This window comes from Lissotriton helveticus, chromosome 8 (assembly GCF_964261635.1).
Source record: "Lissotriton helveticus chromosome 8, aLisHel1.1, whole genome shotgun sequence".
Lineage (NCBI taxonomy): Eukaryota > Metazoa > Chordata > Amphibia > Caudata > Salamandridae > Lissotriton > Lissotriton helveticus.
Window position 1 is genome coordinate 534,296,698 of NC_136069.1, and position 12,040 is coordinate 534,308,737.

The following is a 12,040-nucleotide window of genomic DNA, read 5'->3' on the forward strand; positions in this document are numbered from 1 at the left end:
AACATCAGGCTGACTTATGTTTAGGCTACAGCCCTTGTGGTCATTCGTTGATCCAGGAGTCTGATTTCGAAGGGCGATACTCCAATTTCAGATGCTTGTCCTCTGATGTAGGTGTGTACAAGCTTACTTAATTTGTAAATATCTACACATTGGTGAGTCCTCCATCTCGTATTACTGTATTAACCATGTGAATTGTATTATTTGTTCCCTTAACATACATCTCTGGTGTAGATATTCCAATTGTGTCCCACTACTGAAACCCCTGGGGGCCCTTTAGTTACAGAGGTTTAACACCTACCCAAAGCAGGGTTCTAGGTTTAAGTGACCTTTCCAGGCTCTCTCTCGTGTGAATGTTTTCCACAGTCGAACCACCACTGCATGCTGCAGTCTTACACCCACCGTACTGAAAATGCATATTTCCTTTCAGGTTGTACAAATATAGACTGGACATCTTTTGTCAAAAAAAAAGTTATAAAGACATCAACGCAAAATGTTAAAAAAAAAAAAAAATGTGCCCAGCACTAGGTGTGTAAAAGCCTCTGCAGCTGAAGGGATAAATTGGCTAATTGTAACACCTTTTTTCCCAGTGCTTTGAAACAGAGGTCTGATATGAAGTATTAAACAAAAAAGATTGCACAACTATATTAAGAAAATGTTCTTCAAGTGTGAAGGCCTGATTCAAATATAGCATTCATTTGTTTGGATGGGATTGAGTCTGCAGAAAGAAAACAGACTCGGCAATGCAGCCTTGAAGCCCAACACTTTATTTCCCTTTCATTTGAGGTCCTTAATACACCCGGATGATTCTTTGCTGAGCCTAATAACATGTCGCCTCTGCTTTTTTAATAAGCAACAAAAACAAAATCACATCTCCCATAACAAATGCAAAATATCTCACCTTATAGCCCCCTCACACACAAGGTATGCACCTTGCACCCCCCCCCCCCCTCCCTAATCTACCAGACCTATTTAGTACATTCGTTGGGGGATCTACTATTCTTCCAATTTATCCGAGAACTGCGGTTATGTCCATGGTGAGGAACAATGCTTGTTCAGTATAAGAAAGGACGTGTGTTGGCTGCACAAGTAAATGCAGCCATCCGGGAAGGTGATGTTTGTTCTGATCATGTCAACAAAGTCAATACTAAAGAACATTCCACACTTCTAGGCAATAAAAATGGTTGGATGCTTTGGCAAAGCGGATTAAATATACATTGATTTCCTGAAATGCCAGCCAAAATTAGAGTTCATTGAAGGATGAAGATTTACTTTGCTAAACATTTGAAAAACAAGAAATAGCCTGCTATTTCCAGACATTAATTCATTCTTTGGTGTCGCCATGGGGTACATGTGCTGCTTTTGCAGTACTCTTTCGGGGACACGGAAAGAACAACAAACAATTATACCAACTGCAAAACATGCAAGCAATCAATTCTCAGCTAGACAACAAGGCTTACTTGCTGGGTTATAATTATATTCCGTTTTAAATCGACGTGCATTGCGTGGGCTTTCACTGGGTATGAATACAATGTCTGCAGCGGGACGTGGGAAGGCACACTCCCCCTAAATAGAAACGCTCAGCTCTAGTAGGCCCCCAATTCGGATCAATAAAATGAGCACACAATTGAAATGTCAGTCTACATTGGAGGACGCTTCAATCAGGACCCCGCTGCATAGGAGAGGCAGGCAGGGCTGTGGTAGGATCAGTCGTTCCTTTAAGTGCCAAGTGGGACAGACTGCAGTTTACAAGGTGCTTCTGTAGTTCAGTGTTCGCACGGGTGACGGGCAGGACAGGACAGGACAGGACAGGCCTCTTATTCCACTGGGCATTTACCCAGTGAGCTGGTGCCCTTGGAGGCTAGTTTTGAAGGCCTGGTGCCTCCGCAGCTCTCCGAGGTTATTGCAGCAGGGAAGGGGAGGCTTCAAGAAAGAAAGACGGTGGGTAAAGGTAGAAAGAACGAAGGTGGTGGACGGTAGAGAGAAAGAAGGGGGAGGTAGAGAGAAAGAAGGTGGGAGAAGGTATGGAGAATGAATGCGGGAGGAAGGTAGGGAGAATGAATGCGGGAGGAAGGTAGGGAGAATGAATGCGGGAGGAAGGTAGGGAGAATGAATGCGGGAGGAAGGTAGGGAGAAAGAAGGTGGGAAAAGGCAGAGAAAGAAGGTGGGGAAGGTAGAGAGAAAGAAGGTGGGGAAGGTAGAGAGAAAGAAGGTGGGGAAGGTAGAGAGAAAGAAGGTGGGGAAGGTAGAGAGAAAGAAGGTGGGGAAGGTAGAGAGAAAGAAGGTGGGGGAAGGTAGGGAGAATGAATGCGGGAAGAAAGTAGGGAGAATTAATGCGGTAGGAAGGTAGGGAGAAAGAAGGCGGGGGAAGGTAGGGAGAAAGAAGGCGGGGGAGGTAGAGAGAAAGAAGGCGGGGGAAGGTAGAGAGAAAGAAGGTGGGGGAAGGTAGAGAGAATGAATGTGGGAGCAAGGTAGGAAGAAAGAAGGTGGGGGAAGGTAGAGAGAAAGAAGGTGGGGGAAGGTAGAGAGAAAGAAGGTGGGGGAAGGTAGAAGAATGAATGTGGGAGGAATGTAGGGAGAAAGAAGGTGGGGGAAGGTAGGGAGAAAGAAGGTGGGGGAAGGTAGGCAGAAAGAAGGTGGAGGAAGGTAAAGAGAAAGGTGGGGGGAGGCAGAGAGAAATGGATGGATTTATTTATTTATTTAAAGAGTTTTATATAGCGCTAGCTAGACCCGTAGGTATCAGATCGCTTTACATAAGGTCAGCAAAGTTACAACAATAATAACAATTTTACGTTACATCAAAATATGAGACACATAACGGGAGAGAAGGAGATATCAGTAGAGAGGGAAGGAGGAGAGGGGGAATGAGAGGGAGAGGGGGAATGAGAGGGAGAGGGGGAATGAGAGGGAGAGGAGGAGGGGGAGGACGGAATAAAATACAGACAGGTGGATAGAAGGGAGACAAGTCAAACGCAGAAGGGCGTGAATACAATGACAGGACTGTGTTTGGTTTCCCAGTCCGGCACTCATGGGTGAAAAGAATTCTCTAGTAGGAATTTAGAAGTCCTATAAACTAGACTCACAAATAACTTAATTGGATTACGAGAGCATTAGATTGTAGCAGTATAGTATTTGTACTAGGGATACTGAGTTAGGAACTCACTAGCTAATCAGATACATATATCTTAAAGACAGGACTGTAGAGACGGCAAGGACTGGGAGTTGCATTCAAAGCGATCGTGGTAATGCCGTGCTGTAGAAAATTATCCAGTACTTTAGACAGCAACTTCCTACTGCTTGGCTTGTGAGTGCTAGCAGAAATCATTAGTGGCAGTGAGTGGACTACAGAGTTATTTTACATTGCACATTTGTAAACCACGGTAGGCCATTTTAAGGTTGCCTCATTGTGATGAGGGACAGGACAAGCAGGAGAGATGAAAATGAGGAGGCAGGAGAGGCTAAGACAAAAGGCAAGATGCAAGTCTCGTGGATAGTAAGTAGTCTTCGCTAATGATCCAGTGGAAGCATTATAATTATTTTATATCTTACTTCTGCTACTTCCCCATTTATTCCTCTAACAGTTCTGGGCCATCTACAATTAGACAGATCACAACATTACCCTTAACACAGAGGCGAAGGGTCCTCTGATGGATCTTTCTTCGCCGATAGGAGAGGTGGGATTTGGGTTGTTCAATACACAATGTTAGCCACCCAATGAGGACCATTAATTGAGGACTAACTCAGATTTGAAATAAAGTTCAAATGCACCAGTCTCAGAACCATGCCATAAAAAATAAAGTATTGCAATGGGAAACCCTATAAGTCTAATTACAATTATGCACACTAAGAGCTCTGCTAAAGCAACACAGAATAAAGGAAGCAGAACTTGATATTCTGGAAAGATTCCCCCTACAACGCATTCAGATCTAAGTGGAAAGTAGCACAACTCAATGAAAGAACATAAGGGCATAATATTAGTCTCAGACAATTATTATAGTTGGTTATTGTAATAATGATCCAAAATAAATATAGATAAGTAATCTTTTAAGCATTTCAGACAGGAATATTACAGCATATCATACAAGACTACGCATTCAGTCAGAGATTCAAATCCAACGTGGATGGTTTAAAATAGACATATACAGATTCCTACCACCATTAAAGACGGAAGGATGGTGTATTTCTCTAACAGCAGCCAAAGATTCAAAATTAATAAGGGGTCAAAAGAATCAAGTTTAAAGTCCACTAAGGGTGAGTCCATGAGATTGAGCAAGGAAATAAGGCAAAATCAAGTACTTTGGCAAAGAAGACATGGGCAATTTTAGTATTCACCCGCAAACTGAAAGCGACTATCGTCCCCAGTCCGTAATCCTCAAAATAAAGCCAGAGCTCCATAAACCCGCTCCAATTACATCTACAGGAACGCACTGTGACAATTTGAAACGCCTAAGATGGAGTGACGACATAATACCCTCTGTTACGGAGGCAAGTCTGGCTCTCATCTCAGACTGCTCCGACCCGGGGTTTTCTCCAGCTGCTGCATGGTCGACGCTTTGCGTACAACTGATAACTCTTTCCAACCAAACAGTATTCTCAGACGGACCTTGCCAGTCGCCAGTGCACAACTTCACGAGAGACAGGGGCACTGAAGACATCCAGAAACAGCGCCTTGCGGTCTCTAATGAAATTTCCTGAAAAGAACGAGCTCCTTAAGGCGTATAAATCCGCTCAAAAATCGTTTAGGCAGGCCATACAAAAAGAAAAGCAACTCCAACAAAATGATTTCTGGTGCAAACTAATCTGGGAAAGTAAAAATCGCAACGCAAGAAAATTCTGGGCCTTAATTAACCGGCAAAACTCCAGCAAGTCTAGCTCTGGGTCAGCCAACATTCAAGAAGCCAGTTGGTTCGCTTTTCTGTCAGATCATTTTAGGTCCCCAGATCACTCTAAGTCCCCAGAAGGAACAGTGCGTACAGACGCATGTGCCACCAGGCTGACACAAATAAGTCCGAGCAAGAGCGGGAGTAGGGCTACTGGTTGCTTGGACCCCTGTACCGACGATCTGCAGACCACCCAAGAAATGGTCACTAAAGTACTGTTAAAAGCAAGATCGGACGGAGCCCCGGGTTCCAATGGCCTACCACAGAATGTATTCAAATCCAACATAGCACTTTGGTCAGGTCATCTAACCAACCTTTTTAACTACTCCCTCAGAACCTCAATCATACCGGATTCTTGGCGTGGAGCAATAATCCACCCAATTTACAAATCAGGTCCCCATTCATCATCAAACAACTACAGACTAATTGCTCTCTTGGATATTGAGACTACGCCTTATGCAGCATTCTCCTGAATGAGCTGAGAGCATGGGCGGACGAGAACAACTTGATTCCAAAGAACCAAACAGGCTTCATTGCCAAATCCGGGACTATGACCAATTTATTGACACTGTCCATAATCGTTGACAAAATTTGTTTAACATCTAGGGCTGTCTTTTGTTGCTTTGTTGACTTTAAAGCCGCCTTCGACCGGGTTCCCAGGGCGGCCTTATGGGAAAAGTTAAAGAAATGGGGGATCCCAGGAAAACTTCTGGAGGCTATCATTCAGTTACACTTAGGCACTTGGGTCCAGGTGAAGTTGGGGTCCGGCACACATCTCTCTCGGAAAATCATGACAACCAGGGGTGTCAAACAGGGCTGTGTGCTGGCCCCACTTCTCTTTAATCTGTTTATAGCCGACTTGCCGATAGTTCTAGAAGAAACCAATAGTCACCCACCAAAAATGGGTGGTGTTCCCATAGGCAACTTGCTCTATGCCGACGACTTAGTGCTTTCCAGTCTTATCCGTGTAGGTTTGCAAAGGCTTCTGGCTAAACTATTCAATTACACCACTGTAAATCAATTTGAGGTTAACCTGAAGAAAACCCAAGTGGTTATCTTTGGGAAAAAAAAGAAAAGTCGGGGGAGGATGGTCGTATAACAACTTGAGTATTGCAGTAGGAAGTACATACAAATACTTAGGGGTCAATCTTGACTCAAGGGGTAATTTTGTGAAACAGCGCAAGGAGATATTAGCTAAAGCAGTGACCTTACAGGTGACCCTCTCCAAGCTCTCAAAAAAACTGTCCGGCCCAAGCTTAACACCTTTATTAGAGGTTATGAGAGCAAAAATTGGTCCGACACGGTCATACGGTATTGAGATTTTTAGGGGTAAATTAAACATGAACCTAAACCAACATGTGACTAAAACCTATAAAAAAGTCCTCCGCTTGCCCAAAAATGCCTCTGCCGCCCAGATCAGGCTAGAACTGGGCCTACTAAACTATGAAGTCTCCAGCATTGGCATGTACTTAAATCTTTGCCACAAACTCAGACGAGCAGACATAGGCTCATTAGAGTCACTAGTTTGGTTAGACATCACCGAGAAAAACCCAGGGGGCTCGTATGGTTGCTTTTTTAAAGATTCCATTCGAGAACTCTCCGCGGGTGATCTATGGGACCTCAACCCCAGTACGACAGCATTTAAAACTAACATTAAGAAATGTGTAAGAATGAGTTCCCTCATCATTGATAAAAACCACCTTGCCAAACGCAGACATGCATGGGCTGTTATGAATTCGTACGGGCGGTTAGCTCCAGCAACCTACCTGTCATGCACCTACTCCCTGCATCTAAAACTTAGTTTTATGGCCATTAGACTTGGTGACTGGCAATTTTTAAAAGATCTGCCAGGCTGGCGTCGTACGTCAGATGTATTATGGTGCAGAGGGTGCGGCAGGACCGCTGAAACTCTGGAGCACGTGGTCTGTCTTTGCCCAGCACTCATGTCACAGCGTAGACGCAAATTGAAAGCGGAGTGGAATAGGCTGGGAATCCGGTCCTGCAGACAGGCAATCATCGTGGCCTTAAGCCCAGAAAACACAGCTTTAAATATAGGCTTCACAACCTACATACGTCTTGCATATCGCAATTTTACACATGCACCCCTCTTGTCGGCAACAGCCTAAATCAAATTGCATCACTTTTAAGCTGCTAAAAAGTCTTCTTTTTACTTCTGTATTTTCTCATAATTTGCTGCTATTGAATTGCTGCTGCTATTTTTATCTGAACTTACTTTTTAGAAACCCGTAATTATTTGTCGAACATTAGACCGGTTTACAAGTCCAACATTGCTAATCATCGGTACCACAATCTCCTTACCTTTTAAAGTTTGTTTAATGTCATGTGGACTGTTTACAATAGGATGTTGCATAATGCAGTGTGGAAAACCTGTATCTAACCACCGTTGTTTATCTGATGTTCGTTTTTAGCTTTTATAATGTGTATTGCTGTAGATGCTGCTTTTAAAGATGTTATTTTATATCCAAATAAAGAATTTCATACAATTACTTCGGCAAAGAAGAATTCCAGAACAACTACTCAAGGCAGCAGTATCAGCAAAATATGTTTCTGTGATGCCTGACCAAGTGACCCACGAGAGAATGGGGACCCTTAGGAGGTCTCAGATACTGAATTATATTGAATATTGTATTGTGACACCATGTTTGGTAGTTGTTGAGTAAACCACTTCTATTAACTTTTTCAGACAGTGCAAGGTGCATTATGCAGGGCCTCCAGCAGTAGAATTTTGCTGTAGATTATAAAACATTTGCTTGAATAATTTAACTCCACAACACGTGTAACCTAGTAAGCTTTTTTAACCCAGCGTACCATATTGTGATAGTCACTAATGCATTTTGTACTTTCCTCTGTTTTCAGCATCCTTCGATTCCTTTTATCATCAACACAAAATCTACCCCATTTTTCCTCTGTTTGCAACAACTATTAGCCGCATTGTCCACTGGCTTGGTTTTCATTAGCCAGACTTGTCCTCTATAGTGTAGTGTGCTAGAGTTGTTTCCGTGCGGGGGCAGCATAAACACGCCTGATCAGATCTTAATGAAGATGAGAGGTAAAGTGTGGTCAAGGAGCTCAGAACACTGGCTTCAGCAGGATTTTTGGGGTTCATAGATACCCTACCCACCCTACCCCCACCTCCACCTCCTGGAATCCACCAATTTCCATTTTCTCTTCACTTTCTCAGCCTAATTTTCTTTAAGCAGTTCTGCTCTAAGCATGCATGGCTATGTGCAGGTCTCAATTTCGAACCCTATGAAGCCCTAACCTGCCTTCCATCCTTCAGAAGTCATTAAATTGAGAGCTATGAATCTGGCTAAGAATAGCCCATGTTAAGGACAGCACTTACCAGCAGAAGAAGTGTGTCTCAAAGACCGGGCACGTGTCCGGGGTACACGCGGGTGGACGATGTCCACCCACTTTTTTTTCACACATTATGTGCTTTTGATCCACAACAACATGTTCATACTTAGGAGAGGCAGCTTTTCACTTTGTTCAGTCCGTTTACAAGATATGCATGTACTGTAAGACGTTAGATGTGTTGTTCTTTCCCAGTATTTGGACAAAATAAATAGCATTTATATAGCGCTTACTACGCCAGAGGAGGCCTTGTAATCATTTTAATATCACTTTTTTTTTCTTTTGAAGCACTATGGGTAGAGGAATTTTTATGCTGACAAAAGGCAGCATTTGTTTATCTGAAGCTTACAAAAGTGGGAATCTTCTGCCTAAATCAGGATGGTTTGCAAGTATACTCAAAATGTTCTCAAATGTACTCATGATAGACCTACGAAACACATATGTGAGGGCTTAAGATCTGATGTCATGCGCTGTGATGTCACACGACGCGATGTCACGCGCTGTGATGCCACTTACATACTGATTAATTAGGTTAGTCCCCACACTTGTGTTTTTTAGGTCTTGTGCCCTGCTCGAAGTGCTAAACTAACACATTATTATTGTGTTGAAGGAGTGGCTTCACCAAGACTGACAATTGGTGTCCCATAGATTTTGACTGATTTCCCAAAAAGTGCCCTATGCCACTTTGCAAAAAAGGACTTTATCCTTTGTGGTGCAAGTAGCGTACACTTCTGCACAAACATGACAATTTGCTAGCTCAATTCTTGCTGTCAACAACTCATTGCAAAAAAAACCACACAAGTGAACGAATCCTAGTCTCCCAGATAGAGTTGTGCAAGTAATTTTACAGTGTTATTATCAGGGAGTATATGTGTTTTAAAAAAACGCGCAAACGATAGGACAGCGTTTTGGGAGTGGGAATACAAGGGAAAGCAGTAACCCGATGGCTATTTAACTTAAAGAAATGCAGTGTCAACAGTGATTAGGATCTCGCGCGCAGCCAGGGGCAGGATTACTGCTTCCAAAGCCATTGTCCTTCATCGTTAGTGTAACTATTAGCCACAGCGACTCTCCTGACCTTCATACCGAGCTCTGTGAACAAGGTTTCAAGGGAAGAACTACAGGATAATAGCATGACCAGAACACTGAGCACAATTCAGAGATAAGACCCTTTTAAAAACAACTATGTCCGCTGTGAAAAATAAAAGGAGTGAAGCGAGAGGGTGCAAGGGCCCAGTCACCGGGTGAGAGGCAAAGGGGCATTCAACAGTACACGAAGACAACAAACAAGAAGATGCTACTGACAGCACAAGGGCGAAGCTCCCCTGAAGCCGCATCAACAATTTATATCGTCCTTGTCTGTGTGATGCGCAGATGTAATTTACAAATCAAAGCATTTTGAAAGAGCTTTCCAATATAAATCAAACATGGAATTTATGTATCACGTGATTGTTATACACGGAAGAGCAAGTCCGGTAAAAATGACCCAGTGGAACATGCAATAACATACTTTTAAGCCTATATATACAAAAAACTAGTAAATAACAAAAAACAAAGAATATGATATTTTTACTTTAATGTCATAACATGGTATAGGGTTACAATATTAAAAAGTAGAGATGTAAATCTCAACACACCTTAATTTGAATTCACTTGAGCAAGGTCGGGATATTGAACAAAACTGTTTCTGGAATCCAAATAGTATTTATCCCCAAGCCTCTGCCTGGTATGAATTTTCTCGGTTTTCTACCTTTTTCCCATGGTTTTCTTTTGTGTCCCAGTCTAGTTAAGCTTTCCATTCTCTCTGAGGATAAGAGCATCTACTTCACTTCACCTGCTAGAAGAAGCGATGGTCTTCCTAACCAGGTCCCTTCTTCCCCAGAGTGATTCAGAGATGCCTCCAGTGTTCCTGTACAATGTCTAGATAGAAAAGATGTACCACCATGGAACTTGCAAATGTCAACCACTGTCAGAGGGGAGGGAAAGAAGCCACCTTCAAGCTTGGTTCTCTCACCAACAGACATTTTGAAGTTAAGGTGTTATTGTCAAGGCCCCAGTGGAAATCATTGCAATGACAAGGGTAACTCGTCATGGAGTTGCCATTCATTTCAATGGAGAAGAAGTACAAAAATATGGAACTGCCTTAGCATCCAAGTGGTTAACCACTTGGATGCTAATGACAAGGGTAACTCGTCATGGAGTTGCCATTCATTTCAATGGAGAAGTTAACAGACTATTGTTTAAAGTGTTAAGCAGGGCTTTGACAGCAACCAACTCTCACAATAAAAACAACTATTTTATGATCTTCATACTTTTCCCACCTTTTGAAACACGTTTGTCATTATTTAAACTAAGAGCCTCCATTTAGGTCGTCTCTACACTGTCTCGTAAAATCTCTCTCCTCTATAGCCGACTTTCCACTTGTGAACTAATTTAAAGTAACATACTCAGTCATGTTACCTGAACTATTCCATTCCTCTACAAGTTTCCCATCAAGTCAATTTCAGAAGCATAGTATTGATGGACATTTAAAAATGCTTCTGAGAGATTTCCAACTGGCAGACACCGTAAATAGAGATTGCGCACTGCTGTTATTTCAGTCCCTCCTCATCTGTGAACAACCTCACTTCAACCATGCTCGTTACAGCAACCATGATTTCACCATGGCTACTGATTCTAAATTGAGAGAGCTGAAATTAGAATAGTAAACACCATAGTAATGATCAAAGACCTGGAATAACCCAATAACTGCACAATTCAAAGGAAGGCTAGCATAAACAATACACAATGAATTTTAATAGCAATCTGAATAAACAGTGACATTTCCGAGGAGATAGCAGTGAGTCGCGAGAGAGAGAGGCAAACACAATTATGTGAGCTCTCCCATAACACTAAATTATAGATGATACTTAACTCCGCTGTATACAAAAAGAAGTGAATGTATTATGTGTTGTTGGGATGCAAAAGTCCCTCACATGGTGATGGAAGTGCACCACTGCCCTGAGTGCCCCAACTGTAATGAAGTCTGGATCCCTGATGCTTATTTTTCCCGACATAGGCAAACATGGACCATGGTCTAATGCCTGTCTCCCGAATTGCTCTCTTGTTGGACCAGGAGTAACGCCCAAAGAGTTACTCTTACAGTGGTGAAAGGCTACTGCTTTTGCCAGGTGTTAAGTTGTACGAGCGCAGTGGTGGCAGCATACCATGTAGTGATTAGTAGAAGTAAGCAGGCCTTTTCACCTGTGCCACTGGAGTGAGGGCCACAGGCTCAGTCATTCAAAGCTCTGCTGCTGTTTGATTAACTCACCCTTGGCCTACATCAGATTGGTGTGTAGTGCTCCGCAGTCCAAGTGTGGAGCATATGAGCTGCATGTACTTGTGCCTGTGAATGGTACAATACAGGCATAATGCATACTGTGCGGTGCATATATATGGTCTGCATGTGCTGGGTGTATGTGTGGTGCCTATCACTGGTACAATACAGAAGTGATGCAGTGCTGTGTACTGGGTCCATACTATATGCATGCTGGGTGTATGCATGCCTGCATCAGTACAGTACATGAAAGGTGTAGTGCTTGCAGTGCGTGTATGTTATATACACATACTGGGTGTATGTAGGACTGTGAAGGAAACAATACATGGAAGACTCTGGATTCCATGTATTGAAACATGAGTAGAGGAGGTAGAAGAATCCCCCAGACAGATTTGTGTATTGCTGCATTCATGTAAGTTAGGTGTGATACACTGGAGGAAGGGAGCGCCAAGCTCTCTAGTAGACTTCAAAG

General features: G+C 42.9%; 1 protein-coding gene across 1 annotated transcript in view; it reads right to left on the minus strand.

The window, feature by feature from the left end:
- DIAPH3 (diaphanous related formin 3) overlaps positions 1-12,040 on the minus strand; it is a 2,176,287-nt gene that overhangs the window by 1,685,541 nt on the left and 478,706 nt on the right. The gene's annotated exons all lie outside the window — the stretch shown is intronic.